Raw genomic sequence first — 20,517 nt, forward strand, 5'->3', positions numbered from 1 at the left:
CCCTGGGGTGAATCTCTGCATTAGGAGCATCCAGGCAGGGAGGGATGCTGTGGCTCTGCCGACAGCCGACCGCTCCATAGGGCTACCATGTCCTGGGTGCTGCTCTGAGCACCAGCAAAGGCAGGAAAAAACACTCCTCTGCCTGCACCCGCCCAGCAGGGGGATGGACAGAGCAGGGATGCAGGAAGGGATGGAAAACTCTCTGTTTACCCGAAGAGCTTTCCAGAAGCATGTGTTTCATTGCAGAGCTGCCATCAGGATGCGAGAAACTGATGGTCTCAAAAGACGGGGAAAAAGCTGCCGGAGAAAGCCATCCATCACCTCGCCACAGCTGGTCACCTGCAGCTCTTCAGCCTCCTCATCCACACCTGTGGCTTCCTTTTCCTTTAGAGGCATCTCTAGGAATCACGGTGAGACCCCACAGACCCTGAAAACTCCACCTAACTCATCTACTGGCTCGCATGATGAAATATGCACATGGCAAGTAAAATAATCATTTCCAAAAGCACCCCAAGCCTCCACATCCTGCTGTAAAGCATCCAGCTGCAAAAATTACTGCCGCAAGTTTTAGAATCACCAGCCTGACTTCCCGAGCCAGAGAAAAATGTAATCAAAGACAACTCCAAGCTAACTGTCCAGCTGGGAAGAGACATTTCTTGGACCACTGATACACCCTGATTTAAGGGAACACAGCTCCCATGGGTGCAGGCATCCACCCCTGTCTCTTCTCACCATACAAAGCAAACACCACCTTAAACATAAAAAATTTCTCTGTTATTCAACTCCAGCTGACAACCACAGCACAACCACAACCCTTCCTGCTTTCTTTTCCTCTCTTGCCCAGGTACCCAAGATGGTATTTTTGATGGCACGTTATTAAAATCCCCTCTGGCTTCATTGCGGCTGGACACAGCGCCCAGGAGCCCTCCAGCCCAGGGGGTGTATTTCTGGCCACATAACGCAGGGGGATGCCAGCACCCAAGAGCAAAACAGCATTTGCAGACCACTGCTTGGGGCTGGCTCGGTTGGACCTAGACTACATCACAGTCCCACCAGCAACCGGAGTGCGCACTTCTCTGCAGGACAAAAAAAGCTTTTAAAATTCACCCCACGATTATTCCTGCAAGATCTCCCATTAGCAAACACTAAGATGCCTTTTCGCAGGCATAAAACACCCTTCAAAGCCACCTGCAGAAGGTGGTGGCCCCAAAACGGTGTCTCCATGGACCAAGGAGCAGGAGCAGCTCGCAGCGCACCCCAGCTCCGGTCTCGCCCATGTCTGTGCCACCCACGACCAGCTCCACGTTGGCAAAGCTCTGGCCTCACAGAGGAGCTGTATCAATGCTCACGACAGGCAAGACCCCTGGAACACCTGCAGCGCATTCCAGCTGAAAAGCATCCTGCTTGCAGAGGCAGACTTACAAAATTTAATCAAGTAATGCAAAACACTTGGGCTCATACCTGCTTACTTGCAGAAGACCATCTCAGCACTAGCCTAGGGATGGGCTGGGTGCCACCCCTGCCGCGCGGCATGGCACAGCCAGTTGGTGACACCCAGACACCGCCGTGCCGCAGCCTCCCATGCCACCCTTCCCACACCAACCCAGCCACTCGCCTCCCGTGCCACTGTGCCGGCTACCACCCAACGCAACCGGTGGCAGAGGGATGGCAATAGCTTGCTTGTGAGCATCAGCTTCTCCCAAGCATCTCCCACGGTCCCAGTGAACACAAGCCAAGCAACACAGCTCCTCCAGGATTTCATGAGTTCAAAAGCATTTTTCAGAATTAATTATGAACCCCGTTCTTGGTTCCCCATCGCAGCCAGGTGGGGAAGCTGGTGGGGAAGCTGTGTGTTTCCCTGTAGCTCCCGCTTTGGCACAGGGCAGGCTCCAGTGGTGGTGAAGCCTTACCAGGGCAGCACAGGCTGTACAAACCAGTCCCAACGAGCCAGGCCAGCTCCAGAAGGAGGGGGAAGGTTGGCTGGTTTGGTTTTTGGTTGTTGATTGTTGGGGTTTTTTACATTAAGGCCAATTAAAATTGCTGGTAGAGAAATGAGAAGCCTGTGGGTGCCCATGTGCATCCTCAGGTCACCCAGGCATGATGTGACACCAAGGGATGGGGCACACCACAGTGCTGCTTACCTCCTCTCCCCATTCCAGGGACATAACTGCCACAGACATGTCATCCCACCCATAACCCTTTCCGTCCTGCCACCTGAGACACGCAGATGAATTCCACCACCACCCAGCGGCACGGTGGACGCAACTGTGCCCGGGAAGAAGGCAAAGCTGAGCTAGTGCTGGTGACCACAGAGGAGACGCCCTCGATAAATTGCTGCATGTTATGAAATACTCTTGCGGCAAGCTCCCGGCCAACAGGCAAGGCAGGATTTGGTCCTGCAGAGATAGCAGAGGCAGAAGTTTAGTTGTGTCACCACAGCTTCTCCTACCACCTAAGAAACCAGGTTTTTCTTCTCCTCTACCACAACTGCTACGTGCCTGGGGGACAGGCCAAGGGTTGTCTCTGTAGGAGAGGAGACAGGAGTGATGGCTCTTCTGAAGTAAACATGAGACTACCAGTCAACCTGCGGTCCCTAAAGCCTCAGATGACCATGGACTGCCTCAAAGAAGCAGTCTCCAAGAGCTAACCTGAAACAGCAAAGATCTCAAAAAGCCATTGCAGAGGCATCATTCCCATTCCTGGCTGCTGTTGGCATACTCTACATTGCAGAAGACCAACAATAACGACGCAGAGTCCAGCAAGCTGAGACCATGGCACAGCCCAAGGCAGACACGGAAGAAGCAAATTCTCTCTTTTTATCAGGAAAGCTGATGGTTAAACGCACAAAAGTTTTGAGAACATCCGATGTGATCCCCATCTCAGTCTGAACTGAGCAGGAAACATATTAGGATCACCAGCACGGCACCTATATTGTAAATGACTCTCTCTCTATATATATATGCACACACATATATATCAATAAAAAATAAAATAGCCGGTCTCTCAAACAAACAGAAAATTATCGGTTAGCTAAACAAGCCCTTTATTTCAGATGACTCAGTAACGCACTAATTATACTCAGGTAGCAGAACTGCACCTTCTCTGAGGAGTTTCACAAAAACATCCCCAAGCATTTATGGAGATTACCCATCCGGAAGCCTCAATGCATCCTGATTTTCAGGACAGAAACGGCTGTCCTTTCCCCAGCCTGATGAAGACCAGGAGCTCCCCCAAACAGAGCAGCAGACTGTTAACTCTGAAACTTGACAATGGCATGTGTCTGCCAAACTGAAGAACAATGAAATCATTAGCAGTATTTAATTGTTCCCCAAACAGCTACTGCAATAGCTCATCTGCTGCCCCCAGCTTCCACAGAAACCACAGGGTCTTGCTATACTTTTAGGTATAGCTCTTCACAAATACACAGGACCCCAAAGATTCACTTGAGCAGCAAGATCATGAAATCAGGTGAAGTCCAGGAGGGTCTTCTCGCCACTCTGCAGGGACCTGCAAGCAAAAACTCAGCCAGCGCTAACTACCACAATTTCACACCGCTCCTGCTGGGAAAAGACCAAGCAGCAGCAAGGATGGCTGCAAGGAGAAACAGGAGGGAGAGGCCCAGAATGAGAAGGAAGGGGAGAGTCCGCACAGCAAAACTTTTCCTCACCAGGAGAACACAGTGGAATGAACTCAGTGGGGCACTTCACCCCAAAGCAAGGATGCTCAGCAGTTATTTTTCTCATCCAAGCCCGAGTGCTGAAGCAGGGACATCTGGAGATGAAGGTCAGCACCTTGTCATTTTCCCTTCCACAGTCTGGATCAAGGGCTAACAACTATCAGGCACGTTTTCATGCTCTGCACGTTGGGTTTTTTTCACAACTCTCAGGAACCCTCTGTAGACCATTCCCATCCCATTTTCCCATTTGTGCTGCAGGAATGAAGGTGTGAAGGCCCTCAGGTGGCTCGCTCCTCTCCTAAATCCCACTGCAGAGGCAGAGCTGGTGTTCAGTGCATCTCCACAAATGGTTTCTCCGGTCTCCCATCAGCCAGGGAGCTCCTGGGTGCTGGGCTTTACCCTCCAGCTCACCTGAGACAAGTCGTTTCCCCACATCACCTTCACCCGCAGCCATCCCACTGCTGTTCCTCTGTTTTCCTTTAAAAGCAACCTGAGATCTTATAAATGATAAAAAACCATGTTTCCCAAGAGCTGGACAAGTCCCACAGCACTTTAACCACAACACCTTAAATTTGCAGAGCCCTCCAGCGCAGCCCCCACTTCGCAAGGAGGGCTCGAACAGAGCTCAGAGGGAAAGAGCTTTACACACCAGCACAGCCTGAGCTTCCCAAAACAGACACTGCTCGCCTCTCTGCCAAAGATAACATGCTTAACACGGGGAAACCACAGCCTACAAATTTTACACAAGGCTTGAGGGAATAAAATCCGGTGCAAGGTTTTCTCTTGGACCTCAGCATCAGCATGGACAGAGCAAAGCCTTTATGGTCCTTACAGGAAAAAATAATGTGGATCAAGACAATGAAACAGGTTTTTTCCACTTACTGGAGATAAAGTGTGAATATTTGCTTGTCAGGGTCACGTAAACCATAAGCTGAGCAGGACGCTTCCCTCTCTGTCCTGTGTGGCTTCCCCCTGACAGCATCTGGATGCTCAGAGAATGGTCCACCACTGAAAAGCCTTCCTAGATTTTGGAGAGGAGGGTCCATTAAATCACTTGGTCTTATTTTGGTATCTTTGAGTTGAGAGAAACAACCTGGAAGCTCAGCGTATCTTCTGCTTCCCCCCCACCTCTTTAATTTTTGTTAATGAGGCTATGACTCCAAGCTTCATCCTGCACCTGCCAGTGGTGGAGGAAGAGGAGCACGGATTACTGGAGTGGGAGTGAAGTGGCAGCGAGACACATGGAAAAGATTTCAGAGGAGCCACCGGGTCTCCAGAGGGGCCTGGGGCACTCCAGCCCTCCTCCCCACGCTGGGCAACAGCACCTGCCCAGTTCCAATGGAATGGGATTGCCACCTCATCCAGTGTGGGGTCTTACCGGTGGGGGTCTCACCCCTTCCAGAGGAGCGCAACAGAGGGAACAGCCCCGGGAAACGAGTCTCAGTTTCACTTTATGGAAAAACAACTCCAGGGTCCGAGTTTTGAGGCACTGGGGACGCACAGCAACCGTGGCTCCAGCCGCCCGCCACTGCTGGGGGCAGCCAGGGCAAAAACCGCCCCGGGACTGCCGGCTGCTCCCCTGCCACTGACAGCTGCTGTCCCCCACCGTCACCCCCCGTCCCCGAGCCCACGTGCGGCCGCAGTGACTCTGCAGGAAAAGGACGGCCGTGGCCTCGCACGGGGACCGAGCCCTCCCGGACCCGCCGCCGCGCTCCGGCACCGAGCGAGGGGTGGGCGATGCCCCCACCTCCGGGGCGCACCGCGGGGACACCCCATCCGGGGGGCGGGTGTCCCCCGCCGCCGCGATGCTCGGGGTGACGCCGGGTGGTACCTTCGTGCCTGCCGCCGCCGCCGAGGGGGTAAGGGTGAGCGGCGCGCATCGCGATAGGGACCGGCGACAGGGACCGGCCGGGGGCTCGCAGCCGATGGGTGTGTCCCCCTCGGCCCGGAGGGGCCCAGCGGGGAGCGGGGGCAGCGGGGAGACCTGCCCCCCCAGGGCCCCGAGCCCGCCGGGAAGGTTCCAGAGCCCGGCCCCGCGGCCTGAGGAGCGGGGCACGGCGCGGGCGGGGCGGCCAGCCGCGGGGAAGGGGCGACAAACGGAGACAAATAAATAAACCCGCGGAGCCAGGGGGACGAGGCCGCTCACCCAGCGCCGTGCCCGGCCGCGGCCCCGAGGCCGAGCCCCCGGCCCTGGTCTGAGCCGCCGGACGGCGCCCGAGCCCCGCGGCCCGCCCGCACCCCCGGGCCGGGGGGACACGGCGACATTTGCTGTTATCGCCGAGCAGACAAAAGGCGGGACGTGCCCGCCCCCCCGGCTGCTGTGTCTCGGCCCCCGGCCCGGCCTTACCGTGCGGCGGTGTCAGGCGCCCGGCGGGAGGCTCATGGGCGCCGCGCGGGGTGCGGGCCGAGGCGGGGGACGAGGGCACCGCCCGCCCGCCAGGCGACACCCGGCTCCGGCGGAGGGACGGGCCGCCGCGGCCACGGAGTGACGCGCCCGCCCGGCGCTGCCGCCGGCCCTGCCGGGAGATGTAGTTCGTGCGCTGCGCTCCGCTGCGCTCCGCCCCGCCGGGCCGGGCCCTGCTGCGGCCGGGGCCCCGCTCACCCCGCCCGGCGCCGCCCCCCGCGCCCCCCCGGCAGCGCCCCGGGCCCGGGGGACACGGGCGGGGGGGACACGGGCCGGGGCACCCGCGGGCACGGAAACGCTGCACCGGTGCACGGGGAAAACCCGCGTGTGTGTGCAAACCCACAGACAGAAAGCCACAGATGCATCTATAAAACCCGTATTTATATATAAATCATCGACACACATAGCGATATGTATTAAAAATACATACAAATCCATCTATATACGTATAAATATGCATTAAAATACATACAAATCCATCTAAATACATACAAATATGCATTAAAATACATATAAATCCATCTATAATAACACAAATTTATATAAAGTATATAAACATCCGTATATAAAACATCTATCTATATATAAAAAGCCATATACATAAATCCACATATGCATACAAATATATAAATCTGTGTATATATAAATCTAAATATATATTAAAAACATATACTTATAAACCCCTATGTATGTAAATCCATATATGAAACCCCATATGTAAAAGTATATTAAAAATATATAAATCCATATATATGAAACCGTGTATGTATAAAAACACTGATCTATATATTTAAAAATCCATATGTATACATATATATAAAATTACCAATATATATCTTATATAAAATATATCATATGATATACATAATATACCATATTAAAATATATAAATATACATCATATATAAAAATACATCCTGTACAAAGGTACATCACATATATAAATATATAAATATAAAACCATAAATATAAAAATACATGAACATAGAAAAATAAATCTATGTGTATATAAATATATATATATAAAATAGACGTTTCCACATAAGCCAGGCGTGGCCGCATGAATACACAGAGCTCTGAGCCGAGCAGCACGGCCCCCCCCAAAGGCCACCACCCTTTGGGACCCCCGGCCGGGCACTCGTGGCCCCCCCGACCCACTGGAAGCCCCACGGGAACGTCCCTACAAGCGCTTTGACCCCCCGCTCCCCGGTTACACCGGGGGTGACGACACCGGAGAGTGACACCGGGGGGTGACACGGGGGGTGACACCGGGGGCTGACTCCGGGGGTGACACCGGGGGTGACCCCATCGCTGCGGGCGCAGCCCCCACACGCAGCCGCGGCGGAGCTCGGGGAAACCGCCCGCTCGGCCGGCGCCATCGGGCCCGGGGATCCCCCCCTGCTTCGCTTTATTTTTGCCCGCATCGTTTGCTGGGCAGGTTGCCATGACAACCTCATATTCACCGGAGGGTGGCTACAGCTGGGAGAGCACATTGTTAATTTAGCTCCAGATTATTTTTATTATTTTTATTCTTTTTATTTATTATTAATATTAACATTAATATTAATATTAATATGGCGTATTTTAAGCAAGGAGGAACGGCGTGGGTTGGGTTTTTTTTCATATTTTTCTCTATGATCATCCCAGGGTTTAATTACTAACCCGAGCGCCGATAGCATCGCTCCGGGGATGCTGAGCCGCCACACAGAGCCTGCCGGGGCAGGCAACATCCCATTGCCCTGGCTCATCTCCCCCCGCATCCCTTCCCAGCCCTCAGATGGCAGCTCCCCAGGACCAGCATTCCCCAGGGATGCTCCTGCTGGATGGGAGCTGTGCTGGGGAAAAAAACAACCCACGGATCCACTCTTGCATCCATGATTATTTTTTTGAAATGCCAGTGCCATGGGGATTGTTAACTCCAACCCCGTAACAACTCACCTTAACTAGTTATTTGTAGCAAATCGCCCTGGGATGAGTCCTGCTCTGGGGTGGGGGACATCAGGTCTGCGTGCTGGGACCACTCCGTGCATCCCGCTCCTGCCCCAGCCTGCTCAGGGCATCCTTGTCCTGGTGACACCCCAAAACGACACCAGCCCTGCTGGAAGCAGGAGGGTGGCAGAGCTGGGGGCTGGTTCAGGAGCCCAGATGGGTGCTGGATCAGGGCACACAACTTACAGCGTGTTGTTGAAATCCAGAGATGACAATAAAAAAATAAATAAATTTAAAAAATTTGAAATAAATTTTTACAAATACAGAGATTTTTTTTTTTTTTTTTGAGGGTGGGGAATGACCCATCCTGCAGTGCACGGTGTCTGCAGGAGCGTAGGAGGGAGCTGGATTCATTCCTCTAGTAGGTGTGGGGGGAATTTTGGACAGGGATGACAGCAGGGTGACTAACGGTGAGCCCAGGGAACATGGCACGTGGGATGGGCACTGGGCAGCATCACCCTGGGATGCAGGAAAAGATGCCACCTGACCCCAGCACTCCCACCCTCACCTGGGTTTGGACCTCCATTGCCACACTGCTCTAGCGTTCATTATTAATGCCTCCCAGCAGGAAAACAGTGCAGCTTTATGGCAGCCGGGGATTTTTCTCCAGGAGCTGGCGTGGCTCTGGGTCCAAAGAGCAAAGCAGAGCTGCTGGTCCCATCCCCACGTTGGGTGCCATCCTGCTCCCCTCTGGTGCCTGAGCCCTGCCGATGTGCACGCTGAGTGGCTCAGCCTCCTCCTTTTATCCTTGCTTCCGGCTTAATCCCATTGTAGCTTAGAAAGGAGGGAAACTGGGAAAGGAGAGGGTTTCTGCTGAAAGGAAAAAAAAATAAGAAAAAGAGGGGAGTTGTGAAAAGCCGAGGATGGGATGGAGGAGGGAATGGAAACATCCTTCCTTCGAGGAAGAGATGCTGTGACTGCTGCTCTGGGTACCATACGCCAGGTAATAACACAAGATGACTCAGTGCTTGGGAAATTAAATTGGCTCTTTATTAAAAACGTGTATTTAGGGAGGCAGTGAGGCGTCAGGGGAGTTCCTCGGTCACCTTAGCAGAGGGAATCGAGGCAGGCTGTCTGGATCCTGCTGCCGCCAAGCACGGAGTCCACAAGATGCTGGGATCCGTGTGGGCAAGCCTGTATCCTGCCTCAGCATCCTCCCAGGGCTGCTCCCAGAAAAACACTGAGCATCTCTGGGAAGATGGTAAGAGCCTTCCCTAAGGTCTCTCTGAATGCAGTGGGAACTCGTAGATCTCTGCCAGTGGGAAATGGTCCAGCCTCAAGGTTTTTGTCCCAGGAAAATAGCAAGAGACGGAAAGAGCAGCTGAGGACACGAAGATATTGCGGAGCACAAACTGCAACCCAAAAGATGCCGTGCCAAACTCTGCCCTCACCCTGGCAAAACCCTCTAAAATGGCTTAGCAGTGATGGGAACCTGCTGTTTCAGAGGAGAAATATAGAATATTTACAAAGCACCTTGCTCGTAGCTGTGGTGTGCTGGTAGCTCAGTGCTCCCTTGCTAGCTTGGAGCAAATCTTGGCTTCGCAGAGCGTAGCTGAAGGCAAAAATCAACACGCTGCGTTCTGCTGAAATTATACATCCCCTGTGTGGAAAGCTCAGTTATACATACAGATAGGTACTGAAAAAAAATCAACTAAAGAAGAGAATTCCTTTCTTCTTTCTTAATTACTTCTGACACAGGTGGGATGATGGGGTTGTCTCCCAGGCTGGAGACACGGTGATACCCTCAGCAGGTTCCTAAGAAGTGGCCTGCGAAATGCCACAGTGGCCATCAAGTGTTTAGATATTCCATCAGAAACTCCTGCCGGAAAAGAATCCCTTAAAATAGTTGGGTCACAATCTTCCTGCCACAGTCAGAGAGATCATTATTCTGGCCGGGCTGTCGTGGATTTGAAAGCAAATAGCCCTCCTTTAAAAACCCAAAGAATGGATCTACTGTAAAAGCAAGGGCTGGAGACAGACAAGGTCTTTATTCCCATCCCGCCAGAGCCCGAGCAAGCAGCTCTGTGCTCCTTCCCGAGCACCCAGCCGGCTGTCCGTGGGGGGGGCTCCAGCAGTTCCTCCTCCACCCGAAGCTTATGGGGTGGGATAGCCTGGCGGCAAAGGTGGAGAGAAACTGGGGTGATGGGACATGCATGTGGCCAGCCAGGACGTTCATGGCAAAAGAGACAGCACAAAGCTGTCAAGACTCTCTCCTCTCTATATACATACATATATATATATATATATATATACACACACACATATACATATATATAAATCAAATTGCAGAGCAGGGTACCTGTGGGTGAAGCTATGGCAAGGGGAGAAGCTGGATGTGAAACACCAGACCTGGGGACAGGCTCCTTCCCCCACTTCTCAGTTATTTTTAGAAGGGTGTTTGTATCCAGCGCAGCGACCGGTGCCAGGGCTGTTTGCAAGTCAAGGCTCAATTCCCTGGCACTTGGCAGAGTCTCGGGCGGATGGGTCTGGTCTCCTGGGGAGCTGGGTTTAGGAAGGCTACTTCGCTGCGGGTGGTTGGAACCCAGCTCTGACACCGCTTTCCGTACTATGGATGAGAAGATGCAACTCAGGACATTTGGATTTTCTCCTTGGCCTCCCACATCGCTTAAAATAATATCCCTAATTTCCCTAATTTCCCATAACTCAGCCGAATAATGAGGCTACCTGGACATAATTCGTTACTTTCCTCCCCTGGTTTAATTCACAGCTACATCTTCGGATAAAAGAGGCTTTAGAAATGCAAAGCACGATTACCCAGGTAAGAACAAATTACCAATTTAAAGGATTAGCGCTCTTCCAGCTCCAAGGAAACCCCTGGGCATTTGCAAAGGTCAAGCTGTCAAGGAGGCCGAGGCAAGAGCTGGCAGAGGCATCGCAAGGACTTGAGATGGGTGATGAAGGATGTCCCTCCTCACCAGGCAGATCCTGTCGGATAGGGTGACAGAAAGCATCTCTGACAGGGACATCAATAACTCCGGGTTTGCTGGAGAACAAATTCACATTAACCACTGACAAGCGCATTTTGCAGAGGCACAGCCAGCCAGCAAACACCCCAGCATCCCAGAAATCTCTCTCTCTTCCTCTAGATGCAAGCGAGATTTCCATAATCCCTTATTGTGGATATTAATTGCATCAGAGGATTGCAACACTGCTTAGAGGGGTGCAGCAGGAGGGAATTGCTAATCAGTGGGGTGGGAGAAGAAGCAGGGGAGTTTCGCTGGCATAGGGGTGAGGGGTGTGGAAAATCCAGGATGATAGATGGAGAATGACAGCAAGGAGAACTCTTCCAATCTGACTCACCAGGGAGACCTTACTGCAGCCTTCCAGCACTTAGAGGGGGCTCAGGAGAAAGATGGGGACAGAGTTTTTAGCAGGGCCTGTCGCGACAGGACAAGGGGGATGGTTTTAAACTCAAAGGGGGAGATTCAGACTAGATGGACGGAGGAAATGTTTTACGCCGAGGGTGGTGAGACACTGGCACAGGCGGCCCAGAGAGGTGCCCGATGGCCCATCCCTGGGAACATCCAAGGCCAGGCTGGACGGGCTCTGAGCAACCTGATCCAGCTGAAGGTGTCCCTGCCCATGGCAGGGGGCTGGGCTGGAGCGACTTTGAAGGTCCCTTCCCACACAAACCGTTCTGTGATTCTCTGATTCTATGACTTGGCCATTTCATTACTTGGTATTAAGTTCTGTACAGGCAATTTTATTGACGCCATTGACTTTTAAGCAAGCTGTAGCCCCAAAAGACTGCCTGGAATGAAGTAGTAGCAAGACGACGACTAAAACTAAGAGGCTCAGGAGGAAAGCCATGCTCTAGGCAAGCTGGTGAGCTAGCACTCCAGTCCTGGGTGCACTTTGCATTAGAAACAAGGGTGAAGACAGCAGGCTGGGCACCAGCCTGAGCTGTGGTGGCTGCACCAGAAGAGCTGGCCCTACCAGAGCCAGGGCAGGTACCACTGTGGGGCTGGTAGCCCAATGCTTGGATGGAGAGGGGCAGAAGGTGGCATGACTCAGCGAGCTTGTGTTTGGGTGACCTGGGCTCTGCCACTGGTGATGGCAGATGAAAGCCTTTAGTTCTCGGTTTCAGTTTTCCACCTCCAAAATGGGTATGGCTCTACTTACACTGTGGGTAACGTACTCTGTGAGTCAGCTTTCACCAGGTGTAAATCACCACCAGCATTTGCAGAGCTGCCAGCAGCCCAGGGTTAATGAGGATGAGAAGGACTCTTTGAACATCGGTCTCTGGTCCTCAGGACAGTCTTGGGAGAAAATCATCCTCGTTGGGAAAATGAGAAGTGTCTCAGGGTGTTACAGCCTTGTGCCTCACCTCCTTCAGGGTGGTGGCAGCTTCTTTGCCTGACCTTGGGTTACTCCAGGATCAGGTGAGGAAGAGCACAGAGCCCACCACAGAGGTTTTCACCCCACGCCTACTCACACCAGCAGCCCTGCTTCTTGCTTCTCCTGTTCCTGGGAGCCCACATCCTCTGCAGTCACCTTCCTGCACCCTCTGTTATCTCCCATCCATCTTCTAATGATGCCTTTCCTGCCCCTGACTCACCTGCTGGTATGGAGATACTCCCTTTCCCCAGAAATCCTCTCTTATCTCCACCTACCAGCAAAGCCACGGCAAACAGGAAGGAGGGTTGGCAGCAAACAGCTCTCCAGCACCCATCAAGCATGTGTGAGCTTGGAGAACATGTCAGATAAGTACAGCTTATATATTATGTGCGACGGAGCAACCATCAGGGTCACTCAGACTCCGCTCCTCCAAGAGGAAAGACTTACACCCCTACGCCTGCCAAGGAGATGTGATGTCTCAGAGCACCTGCGCCTTTCATCCTCTTTGTCCCACGGGGTATTTCCGCACTATGAAATGATAGTCCTTAACCACATCATCAAACCCTGCTCTGAACAAGGCAGCTTGTGGTTTCCACATGCCGGCAGGTCAGGCTGAGCAACAACAAGAGGCCAGGATTTATCCTTGGTCCGCTAATAAAATAAACATGCTTATCTTCACTTGGGCTTTGCTTCTTATCACATTGCTTTGGTAAAAATACACCTAGCTGATGTCCTCCCCTCCCTTCCCTAGCAGCTGCCGAGGGCTGGCATCCCAGTTTAGACCTTTGCCTTCCCAGTAAGGCGACTGGGGAGGAAAGGGAAATGTTTTCATTCCCTGCTCGCTGCAAAAGCTGTCAGAAGAAAAGGGCTTGATGTGCTCCTGCTTTGATAGAGGAAAAGAAGACATAACAGTATCAACCCAGAAACGCACTGGGCGTACGGCAGCTATCAGGCTGTGGCCCTCAGGAATCAGAGCAGGGCAGATTTATATTAACCATGCTGAGGCAGAGATATATACATGCTATAGGTATCATATATATACACACAGGACACCATATACATGAGATGGAAATTTGCAGCTGCCGAATTACCAACGACGTGAAGGTACCAACTGACCCGCCCAGAAGATGTTAGTTATCCCCTCTAAGATAGGCAGTGGTTAAAAATTTAGGTGTTCCAGAGCCAAAGTTCTACTTATTTTCCCCAAAATACACAGTACATGAAATCTGAAATGACAGAAATAACCAAAGATCTTTTCACCTGGGTCTGACTGACACCTTTCCCCCCATGAGCTGGAGTGTACCCCTGCAGCTCAGGGCACTGAAGGGACCAGAGGGGCTGGGGGAGCCTCCCGCCTCCCCGTCACCCCTGGGTGCTGCTGGCCACCCACCCCTTCCTCCGGTGGATCAGCGTCGCTCTGCCATCAAGCTGCCCAGCACATGCTAACCTGTTTTCCAGGCAGAACAACACTTCCCAACTAACAGCCTTCTCCCACCCCTTAGCATCCTTCACTGCTCTCACCAGAGGTATCTTATCCGTCATCTTTCCTTTTCCTAGCTCTTCCCCCAGAAGTCTCATTTGACCCCCACGCCAGGACTGACACCTAGAAGGGAAACTGAGGCATTTACAACAGCCTCTAATAAGCAGTACCTGGGGCTCCCTGCACCTCCAGGGTGCTGCGGAGCTTTTGCCCCAGAGCCTCAGTGGTCCATAATGACAATAGAGCTTCGTGCTGAGTATGTGCTTCAGCTCAAGCAGGGTGTTTTACGCATATCTCCTCGAACCATCCCACTGCGCTGACTGGAGGAGACAGGAGGAGCTCTGTGCCTGGAGCATGGCTTCCAGGATGCTGGGCTGGGACTTCCCAAGAACGTGAGGATCACCAGGAGCTTTCATCTCCTGCTGCCTCTTCTTCATCTCTCTCCTACCATCAGCCAAGGACAACAGGTGAGCTCTGGATTCCTAATGGCAAATCCATCAAGCTCAAGGCTTTCTCACCCTTGAAATGCATGCCCAAGGAGGATGCACACATCTCTTCTCCCCTCTCCTGCCTCTCCCTTCACCGCCAGCACCTCTGCATCGCCTGTTTCCTAGGTTTCTGGTAAGAAAAAGGCAGCTGAAGGACCACTGCCATGAGAGCTGCAAATCAAATCATATCCACAGCTGTCCCTAGGATGTTTGGACTCACAGGGCTGCTAAATATTTTACTGGGTTTCCCAGCTTGGACAGGAAGCCAGCTCCTACTTGCTGTGAAGGGATGTGTTTCTCCAGGACATCCCTTGTGGCGGGGCAGGCGGGAGCACTGGACTCTGCACCCATTAGCTACAGGCTCTCAAATTGCCCATGCTTTTTCCTGAAAAAATCACCCAAATGTTATAAAAAAAGAGGCAAGGTTTTTGAGAGCTTTGGTTCTAAAATAAACTCATTTTTCTAATGTGTCATTATAGCATGATGGTGCTTTAACCCAGCTGGGGACCCCCAGGCAGGGGTGGTCCCATGGCACCTTGACTTCCCTGTGTACCAGGACTCAACTGTTTTCCCCAGGGATGGGACACAAGGAGATGTTTTCCTATATTTCCTCCCTGCATTGAGCGAAGAAATTTCCTTTGCTCCAGAAGCGCCGGTAAAATCTGGGAAGATGCTGGGTTCATATCTCCTTAGCTTTGCTCCTGTGAATAAATATTAGCAGGGCTTTGGAGCCAGTTCCAGAACGACCAGGCACAGCCCTTCAGCCAGCAGTTATTCCAGTGTCCCCTCTTCTTCTACCGCTGAAATAAAATGTTTAATCTAACTTAATTTCTAAATTATCCTAATTAAAAAGGGCAAGCAACACAATTAAGCGCACTCCACAGAGAGAAACTGCTTTCTTGAAAGGAAAGTAATCATGAAAGACCTACTTTTGGATTCTGGATAATATAATTTCCAGCAGATAATGTTTAATTTCTGTATAATAAATCCATGATCCCCAGCTGGGCTTCATTCACGTGGTTATGGCAATAGTAGACTCAAACCTCCATTAGCATCTTTCAGGTCTTGGAGCCGAGAAAAACCTTACTTATTAGAAGTCCATGATGTCTGCAAGGCACTTCTAGTCACTTGGAGAAGCGGAGGAGTATTGCAAAGACAAACACCTCGAATTCCTCAGCATCTTCTGGAAAACCATGAGATTTTGGGTTCCAGAACAGTTCGGTTGGAAGAGACCTGCAGATGATCCCCTAGTTCAACTCCTCTCCTGCCCAAGTTCCGAGCACTTGGCAATTGTACAGGTAAAATCCTTTCTTAATCATACCTTTGATCCATTTTTGGGTTTTATCGAGTTGTATGGAAAGGCACCAAATCTTGCCAGAGTCATGCTACAAATCATGGGAGAACAAGGTGATGGGAAATTATTTTTAAAGAAAAAAAAGCCTGGATACCTCTCCCAAGGAATGTATTCTCCTAGGAGGGATTGGACTTCAGAACAGACTGACCTTCGCTACAAAGGCAGCCCTGAATACAAACCTTCTATTCACTCTCCAGGACATGCCGATGCTAATTGGCAAGAAATTATCAAAAAATACTGGGATGCATGGCAGGTCATGAAAGACGGACAAATTTAGTTGCAGGCATTTAACAGCAAAGGTAATTAAGGGTGTGGGACCTGGGGCTGCGGTGGATTCCTCATCAGCTGCAGTCTTTAATCAAAGTTGTTTCTTTTATTTTTGTGTATTTAATAGAGGCTTCTAAAATAGCATGCTAGGGTTTAAACAAAACAGGGGACATTGTACAGGGATTACTGGGTGTGGTCCTTGGGGCTGTGTAAGAGAGGGCATCTGAGGAGACCGTCCCTCCTGGCCTTGGCTCAGCAGGTCTGTTCCTGCTCACCTTGGCAAATATCCGCATGCAGACATCATCAAAATCCCGGATAAATTCTTTGGGTGTGCGCTCGGATGCAAAGGGAAGTGTCAAACCCTGCGGCATCCCTGGCTGTGATGGGGCTGTGACCACCCCGTGAGCGCGCTGGGGAGAAAACGCTGAAGGGAAACAGCTCTGTCTGGAGACACAAGATTTTTGGTGTTTAATAGATTTGAGTTTGCAGGAATTAAATGGGCTTTTTGCAAAGGATATATCCATCAACCAGATCGTAGGCACTGGGAGTACCAACATCCCTCACAGTGCTGCAAGGCTCAAGATCAGATATCTGATGACCCCAAGTGAGCTAAGATGTTTCCAACATATTTAGGGAGGTTTCTTTTTCCCATTTTCAGCATTAAATTATTGTTTGTGCATGCCTTTGCCTTCTGCTGCCTGACTCCTGTGGGGTCAAAGGATTTGGCAGAGGTGTTGATAGTCACATCCACAAAAAAATACATGAATATATTCTTCCCCCTAATAATTGGAGTAGATGCTTCACCTTAATATGTGGAAATTCCACATAATATACGGGAATTTGTAATTCCTTGTAATATATGGGGATTATAGGATGTCTTAGAGCAGCAAAGGTCCTTTGTGTCACTGGGGGCACAATACCTCCACCAAGGACCAGACTGATGAGCTCCTCCTTGGTCCTGCTGGAATACTTAACTAACTCCACCTCAAGCACATGTGCTCCAGACCCACAGCCCCAACTTTCCCTATCCCCTTCCCTCCTCTTAACGTTACCACCTGTTTGAGACAAGAACAGGGAATTGGCTGCCTCTCCTGCCCCAGCAGCACCACATCCCACCCCACATCCAACAGCAGCTCCAGCTCTGAACACCAGCGCGGACAACCCAGGAATCAGCCCAAAACACCGCCCTGGGCTCCTGGTGCAGTTTGTGGCGGGTGAAACGTGGCAGCAAAGTTTACATAAAGCATAGTCAAACAGAGCTGGATTTCTGCCTCTGAACCACCGACCGGAGCAGCCGATATTTTGTTGGCTTTTTATAGGTTTCATGCAACAGCTGGTCACACAGAGCAAAAATTCTAGGAATGCCTGCGACCACAGTGAGAACAGGTCCTCGTCAGTGTGACCCCGATATACCAGTAGCCTCCTCTTCCCAGCCCTTTTCTCACAGCTGAGCCTTTGCCAGCAGCGGCCAAGCCCCGGAGCAACCTGAGTCAGGTCCTGAACAAACACCGGGAGGAGCTGGCCCTGCTCCCCTGCGCACACAGCGTGTTCCAGCCTTGGACGTTTACTGCTCCCGAGGTGGAGGCGTTTGCTGACATGGGTTATCCCCATGCACCGTCTGGCCTGAAGACACCCAGGTAGAAATACAATTCCTGCTGCGTTCACCCATGTGCTCCAAAAACTAACCTGGAGCCACGTTTCTCCAGGAATGCTGCTGAAGCACACAATTTGTTAGATCATTTCTCTTAGACCATCAGATGTACCCTTTAGAGACCCTCACCCCCAGCATCCCCAGCTCTGCAGTAACACATGCCCTACTGCATCCCTGCCTGATGCCTTTTTCCCATGCAGATGTTGTCCCCACCACTCCCATACCCATCCTCTGTCCAGTTAAAGTCACCAGCAGTGGCGACATGCGGAGTGGACATCAGCACATTTTTTCTTTTGGATTTGGCAGAACAGGGAGAGAACTCTCCTCTTGGGAAAGGGAAAAAAAAAAAAAAAAAGGTTTGTTTTGTATTTAAACCTTTTGCTCCTACTCAAGAGTAAGCCTGGGGGAATCCCCCTTTACTGAGTCACTCGCATACCCACACATTCCTACATCTGCAGAACAGTGCTTGTGTGTTCCAGTGTGAGTCCTGGGGATACTGGTTTCTACCTGAAATGGCACCAGCAACACAAATAGAAAGGGCTTTATATATACTCTTTTATATAGAAAGTTGCCCAGACACTGGTATCTTATGCTGGCTGAGACAGGCTAAGACATCTGCATGCGCACGTGGGTGACACAGGACCCCCGGTACCTGTTGTGGGGGGAGATCTTAGAGCATCCCAGGTGGAGCTGGATACCTGCATTCTGGCAGCTGAACCAGCTCAAAAATATCTTGTTTGTAAACCAAAATCAAACAATACAAGCCCAAAACAGATGTCTGGGCACGCCATAAGCTGAGGAAACACTGGAAGGTCACGCTCAGTTCACGTGGGGGTGTGCGCTTTCCCTCTCCCCCACAATCTATCACAGCCCCTCTGGTTTTCCTCCCACCTCATCCTTTCCTTTCTGCATGCAGCGAAGGAGGGAGGAAAGAGGTCTCGGGGCTGTAGGTCCCAGCTCCATCCCTGCACAGCACAGCCTTGGGCAGGGTGAGACACCCTCCTTAGGAGATGCCCGAGCTCTCATTTGGGCATCCCAGGTCCATGCGGGGGTTGGTGGGGACGAGCAAGCTCCTGCTTTGGCAGGAAGGAGCCTCTCCCTGCAGAGACCTGGGAGATGATTAGATGCCTATGAACCTCCTCTGTTGTTTGCCTGCCACGAAGCTCCCTGCCGCTTTGACCTCATCAAGCTTTAGGATTTGAGACACACTAAGTCAGCTGAATCCTTTCACATCCCAAATGCCTGGACCCCCTGGCTGTGTTAACAACAGCACTATTGCACAGTCATTTTGAAATGCTTTACAGTCAGATCAAGCCCAAAGCCCGAGGGTTGTTGTTTACCTACAAGTTAGGAGGATAGAAAACCAGGAAAAGGAAAAATAGAAAAAGCAAACTTCGATATTCAGGTTCTTAACACTGAGTAGTTAAGAGAGTGGGAAGAAGAATTTATTTTAAGTAAAAAGTCCATGCTTCTCCATGAGTCTGTCCTTGAACAGAAGATGGGATTAAAAATGCAAATAAATGCAGAATTAATATATCTATATGAGACAATACTTAACACAGAATTAATATATCTATATGAGATAATACTTAACACATATGCGAAATATAAGAAAAAAAGGTCACCAAACAAACAATGCGTCCAAGAGAGGTTGTCATTAAGCACTGCACTGAATTGAATGATCTCTTCTTTGAATGATCTTAAATGATTACGTCCTCTGGGAACCCAGAACAAGCAGGTGTCATGCTCAACCCTCTTGAGTCTTGAATTCAAAGCCGTGTCACGCTTTCCTGCTTTTTCAGCTCTCCAATTGCTTCCTTACTGAAGGCAGGAACATGTTCTCTCTGTCTGCCAAGGAAGCCGCTGCCGTCAGACCTGAGTGCTTCAAAGCCTGGCCTGGGGCTGAGCCAGCTCAGGTCCAGCCTTCTGCACCAATTTCCGCAGCAAACAGCTCTGCTGTCACAACAGATATGGTTCAAACCAGACAAATGGCTATTAAGCTAAATACTCAACTCCCATCTTAAATAGTTTTGGTTTAGGAAAGTTCTTGGCATGCTACTTAAGCCAAACTGTATCTTTTATTGAAGACTCAACACATCTATAGTTATGGTGCTGTATTGCCATCCCAGTCTAGAACATTATCCTGAAACTGGGGTGCTCCTGTTTGCTTCATCTTGATGCCACAATGAAATCTATGGGTTTGCATCTGTCTGTGCCTTGCCAAGCTACCAAAACTGTTAAGAGGCATGGCATGTGCTCAACCTGCTGAAGGAAGAGCTAGCTCTAATAGCTTAGCCATGGTTTTTCTTTAGTGCAAAGCTGCAGGAGCCTCCCAGAACGTTTTTCCCAAGCGTCAGTCACTGGCTGGACCTGCTCTGGGTGGGACCAGCTGCACTCACTCAGGCAGTGAGTGTGGGAGGACTCAGACTGCTTTGCCATGCCCAGGGCCAGCTCTTCTCCTTGCAAGCCCCCCCTTCAGCAGCCAGCACTCCTCGGGGCTTGGGGAGCTCAGCAGCAGGAGGGCTGCCAGGCTGGGGCTGGTCACAGCAGCTTCCTTCCCCATCCCATTGCATCCCATCCCATTGTCTATCATTGCATGTCATCCCATCCCATGCCATCCCATTGCAACTCATTGCATCCCATCCCATTGCATATCATCCCATGCCATCCCATCGCATCGCATCTCATCATGTCACATCCCATTGCACCCCATCCTGTCCTATGCCATGCCATCCCATTGCATCTCATCCCATCCAATCTCTTTGCATCGCATTGCATGCCATGCAATCCCACCCCATCCCACCTCATCCTACTGCATCTCCAGCGCTTGGGAACTTGGTGTTTCCAACC

At 51.1% G+C, this 20,517-nt stretch overlaps 1 protein-coding gene across 6 annotated transcripts in view; it reads right to left on the reverse strand.

The window, feature by feature from the left end:
• CTIF (cap binding complex dependent translation initiation factor) overlaps window positions 1–6,143 on the reverse strand; it is a 141,521-nt gene extending 135,378 nt beyond the window's left edge. For all 6 annotated transcript variants that reach the window (XM_055698878.1, XM_055698877.1, XM_055698876.1 and 3 more), the window contains exon 1: window positions 6,024–6,143. The gene's annotated coding sequence lies outside the window, so the exon portion shown is untranslated. The remainder of the gene's footprint in view (window positions 1–6,023) is intronic.
• Window positions 6,144–20,517: the final 14,374 nt, after the last annotated feature.

Source organism: Falco cherrug, chromosome Z (genome assembly GCF_023634085.1).
Source record: "Falco cherrug isolate bFalChe1 chromosome Z, bFalChe1.pri, whole genome shotgun sequence".
Lineage (NCBI taxonomy): Eukaryota > Metazoa > Chordata > Aves > Falconiformes > Falconidae > Falco > Falco cherrug.